Genomic DNA, 13,884 nt, shown 5'->3' with positions numbered 1-13,884 from the left:
ACACCTCACCTCCTTCCAGCACCTCAAATTTGAAGACCTAACAACTCCTTTTGCTGAAGATTTCAGTTCTATTTGAATAAAAAAGAAAGCTGCTGATAGTTTTCCTGGTCTATTTTCCCCTCACCAGGTTAAGTTCACCTGGCTCACTTGAGGGGTGTTGCAAAACGTATGGGTGTAGCTAAGAGCAGAGGAGAGAAATAGAACAAGAATGTATGACCTCCTCATTTTGATAACAGCATGTTGCTATATTTGTATGCCATAAATAGGGTTTAAGCCTGCACACCCAACAGCTGTATTTCCTCTGCAGATTTGCAGAGGTAGAACTTAACACCTTTGTAGCACTCCAGGGGCTAAGTGTTGTTTATCGAGAGAGAATAATTCCAAAGAAAAAAAGCACCTACCTCTTCCTTTTGTTCTTCACTCTTACTTTAAAAACACACTAAAAATAAATACCAAAAAACTAATAGAAAAACAGATTGCATTATTGTTCTCTTTACTGCAGCTGCTTATAACTTTTAATTGTATTTCAAATACCTTTTAGCATCACGTGAAATTGCAGTGATACAGAAGTTCAACAACACAGTGATATATTAGCAAAGTCTTGTTTTAAAACATACCAGCTCAAACATGGTGAAGCTTCAAGGTACCAGACATGCAAGACCCCTTTATTGGAGATAAAAGGGCTACTCTATTGCACCTATACAAAGACTATGCTACTGCAGTCTGAAACACAGTGTGAAGATATGCATACAGTGAATTGCAGTCATTACTGGTACGGGCACATATTATTTTAGTCTAATTAACACAAGCAGTAAATGGTTAAAATTAAGATACACAGTAGAAGGCTAGTAGAAGTATATATGGAAGCTCCTGAGATGGAATCTGTACTTTTTAATGATCACTCTCATGTTTTTAACACAATGCAGTTTATTTAAATAATTTGTCGAGTTTCCAGTTGCAAAACACTCCACCTCTTGTTGCACTGTAGACATTGGTTTGGTTGAAAATGAGCTGAACTGGTTGAAATTGGTTTTGTCTCTCTATAAAACTAGGAAGTAGAAAATTCATCACAAAGATGGTCTACACCAGTCATTTAGAAAAATGCAAAAGAAAATACAATGTTCTCTAAAAAATATTTAATCTCTCTTCATTTCAAAGTATCTATTGAACTTAAATTCTGAACAAGTATAGAAAAGAAAGTGAAAAGCCACTTTATCTCATTATATAACTGCATACTAGTAATGTACAATAAAGGCTTGTTATTTAAATAGCCAGAAATGCTTAATTCAGCTCAGGATACCATTAGCCACTTTTGCTGCAAGAGCACATTGCTCAAGAGAATATCTGATTTAGTAAAAAGTCTAGATAATTTCCTGGATTTGCATGATGAAGAGAAATGAATGAAAAATTTTTGAAGTATGAGATTTGTCACAGAAGGCTTACTATAAACTTTTTAAACACAAGTATATGCATAAGTATGGAGTCCTAGTAAACTGGTGAGAGAACTGACACAGATTTTGTTTTAAAAATGTTTTTCTGCTTCTGTCTTCATATAACTTCCACCTTCCACTTGTCATTGAATTGTTTTGCTGCCTTTGTTGAGTTGACGGATATTTTGTGCTTTGTTGTGCTTTGCAGTGTTTTGTTTCTATGACTTTGTTAATAGTTAATGTTTTATTTCTGAAAAAAGGTAATGGAATATGTAAAAAGGCAAGAAGCAATTATAGTTTCCACTGGAATAGCTATTGCCTAAGCTTAACAACTGTTGACAGGTTGGGAAAAGAGAATATTTATTTGGAATATATTATGGAAAATACACTTATTTTTCTCAATTTAATCTCATTAGTCTTAGTTATATGTCACATATTATGGATGGGATGTTATTAAGGCTCTTCAAAATAAGATCTAAGTGAAATTCAAAAACTGATGTAAAAAATTGTGTTTGCTAATACACACACTCTGCTGTTGTCTAATTTTCTGCATACATTGCATTTCAAAACTTCAAGTTTGCATGGATATAGAGCTCATGCCTTTGAGCTCGTGCAAATCTTCAGCCTTTGCCAGGCTGAGCAGTGTTGTGCCTTGCCCTCTCCCAACATAGTCAACTACCTCATTCTTTTCACCTACTTGTAGGCATTTTCAGATAATAAACAGCAAGTTATAACCAGAAAAAGCAATTTATTTATTTTAAAGCTGGTGGTGGCAGTGTAACAATACTCTCTCACCTCTGGGTCTACTCCCTGCTTAAGGGGATTCAATTTGATTTTCCCCATGGAAATGCTGTAAGGATATTCATGGCAGTCGGCTGCAAAAGGGACTGCAAGCAATCTCTCAAAATGGTAACATTTTTAGAAGGGGTTAGAAGGACCTGAACCACAACTGGACTTAATATGTGCATTGGAGATGCTGACCATTTATTTCTCCCTACCTGAACTGGATTTGGCACTAGGGAGCTCTTCAAAGAAGTCTAAGTCTTCAAATCAGGTAAAAAAACTTTCTCCAGCCATTAGCCCTGATCTTACATTATAAAGAAGACAGTGCCAGCATCTCTACTCCAAGTAGCAAGATATTCTTATGACCTACAATATGTCAGTGTTCAGGTAAACAACCAAGAAGAACAAATGTTATGTAATATCTTGGAAGAGACACTGTGGTCATTTTTTTAGAAAAATATTCAGGGCCATTATCTTGCTTTAAGTGAGACTCCAGAAAGAGATAATTGAAAACCTAGCATAGTTACCCACATAGTGCTATTTCATGTTTCTTCCCTCCCAATTTGTGTTTTTTACCAAGAAAAAAATATATCTGAACTTTTACAAGGAACACATCTGTTACAGATGACAGTGAAATCCATTTGAAAATGACTGTCCATCAGCAGGTAGCAGATAATGACATCAGAGAGACTGGTTGTCTATTTCATGTATAGTAAAATAATTCAGTCCAGAGAGATGGTCTCTTGGTCAGTGCTGACTTTTTCATTCTCTCTCTTTCTTGCGTGTGTGTGCAGGAAGCAATGGGTATCTGAACGTATTCTGTTTTCTGCAACAACTGACAAGATTAAAAGCAACTTCAAAAGGACAGATGTTAAAACATATTATTTGTACATATCAGATACTTTAGTATCAGATTCTCTAACTTGTCTTATCTAAAACTTATCTCTCAATATATTTTAACTGTTGTCTTTCATCTGTGGTCCTCTGTCTCCATTTCAACCCTTTACAACTCTCCATTTCATCCTGACTTTCCCAGGTATTTTCTGACTTTTCAGAAATCACACATACAGGAAGCAAAAATGTGTTATACTTGACAAGAAAGCTTTTTTTTTTTTTAATTCATATCTTTTCTGCTCTAACCTTTCAGACTAAAGCAACACAGTTTTCTCTATAATTTTGGCTTGAAAAATGCTTCTTAGGTATTTTCTGTTTATGTGGAATATATAAAAGCCAGTCTGAATTTTGAAAATTTATTCTTTCTCAAAGTGTGTATGCTTGAAAGAATCATAATATACTTTTTTAAGCAGCATGTAATATCTGTAATCTTGGCAACTCACAGATTCCCTGAAAGAGTTCATTTTGTGCCATGTTCAAAGTATATGAATTTGTAAGTGTTACAATGAAAGGAAAGTGATGACTCTCCAGATAAAGTCACATTTAAAAATATATAAAAAAGGACTTCAAGGCCATTTATTCAATAGAGTTAGTCTCACATTTTCACATGTAAGAATAAACCTTGCTCAGTTTGATTACGTGGGCATTACTTCTATTCCCATTGACTTGAGCTGAGTCAGTAAGTAATCCAGTTGATTTCAATGGATCCACTCAAATGAGACGTACATACAGGACTCAGTAATAGCTGTTGAAAGCATTTTAAAATTTAAGTCAATTTGCTGACTTTAGCTACTCTACTGAGAGCAATGATTACTGTGACACACAGGCATGCTGACAAAAACTGCTCCTTATTTTTTCTTCTCAGTTATTTGACCGGTAAGAAGGATGGAAGATTATCTCTCTGTCACATGACAGGAGGTGTAGTCACTCAACTGGAGCATTTCCTGCTGTAATTACCTACAGGGATGTTATTTTCATTATATTCTTTAAAGAATTTCCAGTGGTGCAGTAGACATGAGTGGAAAACATGAAATAATTGTGGTAATACAGATTTCAGGCATGGTATCTCTCTTTGTTTTATCCCAAACACACATTGTTAGAAAGGTTGAGAGTTTGATCGATTTTTCATTCTTTTTTTTTTTTTTTTTTTTTTTTTTATCCAGGCAGCCCAAAGCATTAATTTCAACAATGTGTTTCAAATCAACTGTGAAATAAATGATAACTATATTTTATTTAAATATCTTTTCTCTGTCATAAATGAGATCATTATTTTAAATCATTAGCTCTAGGGGGACATAATTTTGTGAATATTAAATATGCAGATTATCCTACTTATGTACATTCTATAAAAGATTATATTTCAGTGAGGCATTAAAGAAGTAATAAGGCCATAAGAAGCATTTAGAAACCTTTTTAAGATAGTGTCCTGTGGCTTTTTCTCTTCCCATAGCTGCCTTGACTTGGATAAATGAAGCAGCTGTGTACTCCCCAGCAAAACAGATTGAGAGCAGCCCTGAGGAGAAGGACTTGGAGGTGTTGGTTGATGAAAAGCTCAACATGAGCTAGCAATGTGAACTTGTGGACCAGAAGTTCAACTGCATCCTGTGATGCATCAAAGGAAGAGTGACCAACAGGTTGAGGGAGGTGACTGTCGCCCTCTTCTCTGGTTAGACGCCACCTGGAGTACTGCATTCAGCTCTGGGGCTGCCAAGATAAGAAGGAAGCACTTGAGTACCTGTCCTATGAAAACAGGCTGAGACAGTTATGGTTGTTCAGCCTGGAGATGAGAAATGTCTGAGGAAACCTTATAGCAGCCTTCCAGTACCTAAAGAGGACCCACGAGGAATCTAGAGGGGGAAGTTTTACAAGGGCTTGTAGTGATGGGACAAAGGTTAATGACTTTAAACTGAAAGAGGATAGATGTAAATTAGATATAAGGAAGAAATTATTCACCAATAGGGTGGTGAGGCATGGGAACAGGCTGCCGAGAGAACTTGTCCTATCCCTGGAAGTGCTCAAAGACAGGTTGGATGGGGAACTACTGAGTTTCTATTTATCTGGCTATTAAGTTTTCTTCTCCTTAAAGGGGAAATGAAACTTGGTTTTATAGCATTGCCTGTCAGGAAATGTATGCTTTCAAACTTCTGAAAGGAAATTTATCTCTGTATATGTCGATCCTCATTTAAAGAGGACTTGGCTTACATTTTTCTCCTGTCGGTAAAAATCACAATGGCTATGTTTTCTGAAGATTTGGCCTTTTTCTTTCTGCACCTGTTTTATTCATCTATTTAGAGTGATTGATCATACTTCCCTGCTTTAGAAGCATCCTGTGAGAAAAAAAAAAAAATAAATAAAACTTTGGTGTATGATAGCAGAGCTCTACAAATCTAGTAAAAATGAATAAGAGAAAAAATAAATCTGAGAGGGAGGTCCCAGTTGACTGGAAGTTGGCAAATGTGACATCCATCTACAAGAAGGGACAAATGAAGGATCCGGGGAATTACAGACCTGTCAGTCTAACCTTGGTGGCAGGGAAGTTCATGTGAGCAGATCACCCTCAGTGATATCACACAGCATATACAAGAAAACCATGCAATCAGGTCCAGTCAACATGGGCTTATGAAAGGCAGTTTCTGTTTGACCAACCTGATCTCCTTCTATGACAAGGTGACCCACCTAATAGATGAGGGAAAGGCTGTGGATGTTGTGTACCTAGACTTCAGCAAAACCTTTGACAACATATCCCAAAGCATTCTCCTGGAGAAGCTGGCAGTTCACGGCCTGTGTGGGTGTACTCTGCGGTGGATAAAGAACTAGCTAGATGGACAGTGTCAAAGAGTTGTAGTGAACGGAGCAAAATCCAGTTGGCAGATGGTCATGAGTGGTGTTCCCCGGAGCTCAATATGGGGGCCACTTCTGCTTAATCTCTTTATCAATCATCTGGATGAGGGGATTGAGTGCACCCCTAGTAAATTTGCAAAAGACATGACATTGACTGGGAATGTTGATCACCTGGAGGACAGGAAGGCTAGGACAGGAAGGGAGAACAGAAGGATCTGGACTGACTGGATCATTTGGCTGAGGCTAACATGGTTTAACATGAGGTTCAACAAGGCCAAGTGCTGGGTCCTGCACTTGGGTCACAATAACCCCAGGCAGCGCTACAGGCTCGGGGAAGAATGGCTGGAAAACTGCCTGGCAGAGAGCAATCTGGGGGTGTTGATCGACAGCCAGGTGAATATGAGCCAGCAGTGTGTCCAGGTGGCCAAAAAGACCAAGAGCATCCTGGCTTGTATCAGGAATAGTGTGGCCAGCAGGACTAGGCAAGTGATTGTTCCCCCTGTACTCTGCACTGGTGAGGCCCCACCTTGAAGCCTGTGTTCAGTTTTGGATGCCTCACTACAAGAAAGACATGGAGGTAGTAGAGAGAGTTCAGAGAAGGGTGACAAAGCTGGTAAGGGGCCTGGAGCAGAAGTCTTATGAAGAGCGGTTGAGGGAGCTGGGGCTGTTTAGCCTGGAGAGAAGGAGACTGAGGGGAGACCTTATCGCTGCCTACAACTACCCGAAAGGAGATTGTAGCATGCAGGGTGTCGGTCTCTCTTCCCAAGTAGCAAGTGATAGAACAAGAGGAAATGGCCTCAAGTTGTGCCAGGGAAGGTTCATATTGGACACTGGGAAAAATTTCTTCACAGAAAGGATTGTCAGGCATTAGAACAGGCTGCCCAGAGAAGTGGTGGAGTCCACATCCCTGAAGGTGTTTAAAAGGTGTTTAGATGAGGTTCTTAGGGACATGATTTAGTGTGGGAACAGCAAGATGTGCGGTTTTAGCTAAAGGGCCTTGGACAGGTTATATGGAACTATGTTTTCTGTGAGTGTAAGAAGTGATAGCCCAGGCCAGTGAGAATGATATCTCGGGTTGGAAAAATGCCCCCATATCTATGATGTGTGAATGTTGGGCCTGGGTGTGTAAATGAGTAGGTCGGAATGCCACCCAAAAGATACGTATGAGGACATGACTGAAAACAGTCATGAGTGCGGTGTGTTTAGAATAACATTTTTTGAAAAAAAATGTCTAACTTCTTGGTCCAGCCCTGTATCTGTAAACATGTAAACTGAGAACTGTTAATAAAAGAGAGCTCAGCTCTGCTCTCACTGCTAACAAGAACTCTGCCTGTGCGTCTCTGTTTGTGTCTATATGCGTCGTTCTCAATTACTGCAGTTTAGAGCTAGACTTAGGTTGTGGTTGGATTTGATGATTCTGAGTATCTCTTCCAACTGAAATGATTTTATGATTATAATGAATTGTACTTTTAGGTTTGTTTGCTTGTGGTTTTGTTTTTGTTTTTGTCTGGTTTCGGTTTTATTTCTTTGTCTGGTTTTTGGTTTTTTTGTTTGTTTTTTCTGTAATTCATCTGGCACCTAATAGCACATATATTTTGCTTAAAACATCGAGTTGAAAAAAAAGCAAAGCTTTTTGCAGAGAAAAACTGCCATCACAGATATAAATATCTAAAGTATATTAATATAATAAAAAGAAAAGCAGCTAAATAAATAAATGATGGCTAATGTTTTAGATCCAAATGGAATATGGTATCCTTGACACTAAAATGGAAAAGTAAGTGCCACTCCCACAGCATGGGAGGATTGTGTTTGTTTGTTTCCACTTCTTATTTCCCTAAGCATACTTTGCTTTGCCAGTATAATTAGGATGACATTTGGAGCTGCTGTATGTCAATGCAAGAGTAAGAGACACTGTGCAGCTTGACAGGAGATTACAATGTCAAGTCAATTGCTGCTGCAATATCAATATTTATTCCCGTGTTACTTGCATCTTGTTTTATTTTTCTTCATCTTTTTCAATTACGTGTAGAATAATATCTAAAATATATCTTGTTGTTGCAACATTGTGGGGTTTTTCTTGCTCTAGATGTCCTTGCTTTTTCCCTGTTAAATTTGTTATTAAATTCTATTCTTTCTCAAGTGAATTTTATTTAACCCTTTCAGTAGTGCAATTGCTTTTACAAAATGAATTGTCAATTGATCTAGTACATTTCTAATGTGTTCCATAACTCATAAGGGAGAAGTAAAGACCACCAACATGATAAATTCAAAAAGCCCACGTCTGCACATCTGTTACAGGGCCCTATGTGTTGCACCCATTGTATGCTATCTATTGTATTCACTACACATATTTGTTGTATGTATCCATTGTAATCACCACTAGTAAAGAAATTAAAGCTCAAAAAAAAAATCATTATAGTTCTGAGATCACTCGTTGGTGTATTCAGATACAGAACTCATTAAAAGGGTTGTACTAAAGTAATTGAGGTACAGGACTTGTCCTTAAATAGGCAATACTTGCCAGCACAACATATCATTACCTGAGATTCTTGAAAGTTTATTTTTGTAAAGATGCAAAGAGACCTATGTTTATCAGCTCATGCATATTTTCTTTTTACAGCACATTAGAAAAAAAAAATTACCCCGGACTCAGATCATCAGGTACATCCCAACAAATGTTTCAGCATTGTTTCTATGGAGTGACGTAACAACAAAGCACAGCCATGCAGCTGTTGGAGTTCAGAGCAAGCACTGAAGCAATGGCATTTAATTGATATTAGTTTAGCCTGATTAATTTTCTTTTATATTTGCCTGATTTTCCTGTAGAAAACATAAGTATAATTAAGTTCAGTGAAACATTTTTTTCTAAGAAAATGTTTCAGTTCCTTAAAAAATATTTATCTGTCTCTTTATAAAACAGATCTGTCTCATATTGAAGCACAATATCGTTGATTGGATTATTTTTTTTTTAAATGGATAAGAAAATCAGCCTCCAATCTAAGTATCTGTTGAGCTGTAGCACATTAGGTCTTCTTTGAGAATTGTGTTTATTTCTCTAAGCACCACCAAGATTTTTTTGATGTATTATCTGGTTAACTTTTTATCACATCGCTAGATGGCAGTGTCTCTTCCAGCCTGTCTTTGTGGTTCTACATGTCTCCAAGACATTGTTCAAATTCTATTAATCATGGAGCATGCATAATATTAGTATCAAATTCATTTATCTTCTCTAATAAACATAACGTAAATATCAAAGGAAATAATGATGCTTTCTTCTATCTACTCTGGGTGGTTACAGGTATTTACTTCTGCTCTATTTTAAAATGACCTTTATGTCTAATGCACTGTATCAGTGTGATGAGGTCAACTTGTGAAATAGTTGAACTTTCCTGAAATTACCTTTTAATTTTATGTTTGTCTTGTGATACATTTTTTACTTTTGCTGTCGCTTATTAGCCCTTTTACATGGGGCTCCAGATAATTACTGAAAACAGTAACTTTTAATACTAGCTTTTTTAAACATGAAAAGAAAGAAAGGGTGAGAGGACACAGAGGGTAGTGGAGTCTTTATGGTTATAGCCTTACACCACACTACAACCTACAACAAAGCAATTGGTGCCAGTAGAAGGAGTCTCAGACAAGTACTTATAAATTAAGACTAGTGAGGCTGGACTCCCATTATGTTCATTAGAAAGAAATACCTTCTTCCAGAAGACAATTGGAATACTTATGAATAGGCTTGAAAACAGCTCAATTTGGACATTTAAGAGTTGGGTAATCAGAACACCCTGACTGTCTCCAGTGTCTCTGGTAAGATATGTATTTACACAAGCCTATGGTGTGCTGGGACAGCAATTCACTCATTCATTATAGCCTTGGGGCAACCCAGCTTATCCAGTTTAGATACCTGACTTATGATATGGTGTGTAAACCTGAAGACATCTTTCTTTCTCTTTTAACAGCTATATTAGAATCACAGAGTCATAGAATCATAGGGTCATTTTTGATGGAAGAGACCCTTAAGGTTATCAGGTTCAAAGCTTTGCTTTTTTTTCAACTCAATGTTCTAAGCAAAATATATGTCCTACTAGGTACAAGATGAATTTCAGAAAAACAAACAAAAAAAAGAACAAAAAACAAACAAACAAACAAAAAACCACCAAACAACAAAAACCAAAACCAGGCAAAAACAAAACCACAAATAAACAAACCCAAAAGTACACTTCATTATAATCATAGAATCATTTCAGTTGGAAGAGACACTCAGAATGTTCAAATCCAACCACAACCTAACTCTATTGCTAAACCGTGTCCCTGAGAAACTCATCTAAACACCTTTTAAACACCTTCAGGGATGTGGACTCCACCACTTCTCTGGGCAGCATGTTGTAATGCCTGACAACCCTTTCTGTGAAGAAATTTTTCCCAATGTCCAGTATGAACCTACCCTTGTGCAACTTGAGGTTATTTCCTCTTGACCTATCACTTGCTACTTGGGAAGAGAGACCAACACCCTCTACGCTACAACCTCCTTTCAGGTAGTTGTAGACTGCGATAAGGTCTCCCCTCAGTCTCCTTTTCTCCAAGCTAAACAGCCCCAGCTCCCTCAACCTCTCTTCATAAGACTTCTGCTCCAGGCCCCTTACCAGCTTTGTCACCCTTCTCTGAACTCTCTCTACTACCTCCATGTCTTTCTTGTAGTGAGGCATCCAAAACTGAACACAGGCTTCAAGGTGGGGCCTCATCAGTGCAGAGTACAGGGGGAACAATCACTTGCCTAGTCCTGCTGGCCACACTATTCCTGATACAAGCCAGGATGCTCTTGGTCTTTTTGGCCACCTGGACACACTGCTGGCTCATATTCACCTGGCTGTCAATCAACACCCCCCCTCCCCCCCTAACCCCGATCACTCTCTGCCAGGCAGTTTTCCAGCCATTCTTCCCCGAGCCTGTAGCGCTGCCTGGGGTTGTTGTGACTCAAGTGCAGGACCTGGCACTTCGCCTTGTTGAACCTCCTACAACCGGCCTCAGCCCATTGATCCAGCCAGTCCTGATCCCTCTGTATGGCCATCCTACCCTTCAGCAGATAAACACTCCCACCCAATTCGGTGTCTTCTGCAAACTTACTGAAGGTACCCTTGATCTCCTCATCCAGATCATAGATAAAGATCATGATAAAGAGATTAAGCAGAAGTGGCCCCAATACTGAGCCCTAGGGAACACCACTCGTGACTGTCTGCCAATTGGATTTTGCTCCGTTCACCACCACTCTTTGGGACTGTCCATCCAGCCAGTTCTTTACCCAGTGTTTTGCATCAAATCTTTTAGATATCTAAAAGTTAATCAGAAAGAAAATTATTTTAAATTATACTCCTCTCCCTTGTTTAAAACTGAGTAAAGAGGAAGCTTAGGCTAGGTTTGAGTTAAGGTTTAGGAGTACTTCCATTAAATGACCCCAGGGGTTTTAAACTAGTCTGTAAATACGTGGTGGCAAGTATATTATGGTTTCTTTACCAAACAACACCATCTGATATTCACAATTTGTTCAAGTTCCACCAAAAGAAGAAATGTAATAAAAGCAATTGTGAGTTACTGCTCTTCTGAATTTGAACATGGGTGTTTCTCTTTTTTGTGTCAATAAGAATGTCACTACTCCTATCTGCAAAGTTTTTTGTGCTGCCATGATTATGTCACCACAGCTGGATGGAATAACTCCAAAACTATAGACACTTTGACAACAATCTAAATCAGCATGTTATTATTTCAGTCTAAGAAATGAGACCTACGTAACATAAATCCTTTTCTTTTTCGCACAACTTCTTGTATTCAGTTTAAGTTGAAACCAAAAGGAAAGTGTTAAAGTTGTGAAATAAGACACTTTTACCTCCAAAAATTATGGTGAGAACTTCATCCCTTCATTTGCACAAATATCTGTCACAGTCACTTTGCAAAACAGAACTGTATGTTATCTATCTGAAAGATACCACTTCTTCCAAACGTAAGTATTCAAAACTATATTAGCATAGTCCATATGACTAAAGAAATGAAAATACGTTGTTCCTTGTGTAACTTCATGACTTATGCATACTTAGTGAATGTATGCAGTTATTCAGCGACTGAAATTTTGCCTTATGAATGAATTTACCTATTTCCATAAATCTCTGTAAATTGTGGTGATTTATATGCAAACAAAACTTTGCACATGCTCAAACTTTCAAACTGGATTGCCTAATGGAAAAAATCCATAGGTTTTACTGAGGTTCCTGCGTAAAAAATGTGCTTACTTTCAAAGTTTATATGCACTACTGCATTTTATGGGATAGTAGCTGCTTAACAGTTTTGGCAAATACAGTATTTGCAAGGTACATCAGTATGAAAGAAGCCTACTTTAAAGTTCTAAAGCTTATCTTACTTTCAGGACAAGTTAAAAGGATTTTCAGCACTCGCTTGAAACACTGTTTGCTTTTTTTTCCTTTTTTTTTTTTTTAATATGAGCTCATTTTTGTTCTCTACAAGTTGTTGTTATCACCCTGTTTATATCCAATTTTGTAGTTTTTAATTTCTTTTCATTTTAAGTCACCTTTTCCTTCATGTTAACTTTTCCCTATGTAATTCTATAGAGACATTTAATTAATATTTTTCCATTTATATTATGAAATTAAATACAAATGTTTCTTACCAAAATAAGACTCGTCTTTTTTACTTCTAATTATAATTGCAGCTACATAGGAGTCAAATGCAAATAGTGCTTCTTTTTCTATGTTACAAGAGTCCTAGAGACTAATTTAGGACAAAAACTGTAAAAAAAATCTGAATATTAAAATCAAGGGTCATTATTGCACCGTTTATATTACTAATCACTTATTAAAGGAACATTTATGCACTATTAATGATGGAGGAGTGAAATGTTTTCCACTTCTATTGATAGAATTACTTTTACTTTTGAGGTGCTTTCAAGCACTGTATCCATAACTGGCCATAGAATCTTAGGAGCATAAACCTTTGTTCTGGGTGTGGCAAATAACCCATTAAAAACCACCACATTTTTGATCTTAGCTTTTGTTAATTTAGAGTGCTCCCACTTATTTCACATGGATGTTGACAGTTATTTAATGGATACAAATCCATAATTTCCATGTTAATGGAAGCAGAGGGTTCAGTTCCACATGCAGGCTGGGAGGGCGCTGGAGAAAGAATGGATTTTCATAACATTTTTATAGCAAGTGAGGTAAAATCATACACAAGTAGAATTTCAAATCTTCCTTTATCATCAAAGGATCAGTGATTGCATGAAGATTTTATTCTTAGCTCTTTCAACCACCTTTTTTCCTCTACTTGATTGTCTGAAATTTTAGAATCTTTCTAAGTATGTGCTGCTATATCTTATATTCCTTTCAGTTGCTTTAATAGAAGCTATTTTCACGAGCATTATTCCTAATCTGTTGCAGAGGTTTGTAAACTACCAAGCGCTTCCCTAATAATGCCTTTCCCCATGACTGCTCCATGATTACATCAAAAGGATCTTTTGGCTGATTCATTTGTTGTATTCTCACCTATATAAAACTGTGTTGACATGAGAGCTGATGAATTGTAGAAGTCATTTGGGAAGGGGCTGAGTAGGAAGTGTGAAGCATTTAATTTTATTGAAAAGCTGTACCACCTAGGAGGAGATAATGAAGGCTTTGGGGCAAATAAAGACTCCTTTGAAAGCTCATTTATTTACCTACTTTTGCCTGGAGTGTTTTTGGATTTTTATTTATGTTTACTTTATGATGTGGAACTGTCATAGTCCAAAATCTCATTATGCTACTCAGCCTCTGTACACAACACAGAGTGATACCTTATATCATGGAAAACTATTAAACCAAATAAAACATAGAAAGAAAAATATTATCTCAGACAGAAATATGGGGAACAAAAGGAAATTATAAGATGG

Source organism: Columba livia, chromosome 3, assembly GCF_036013475.1.
Source record: "Columba livia isolate bColLiv1 breed racing homer chromosome 3, bColLiv1.pat.W.v2, whole genome shotgun sequence".
Lineage (NCBI taxonomy): Eukaryota > Metazoa > Chordata > Aves > Columbiformes > Columbidae > Columba > Columba livia.
This window is presented reverse-complemented; position numbering follows the sequence as displayed.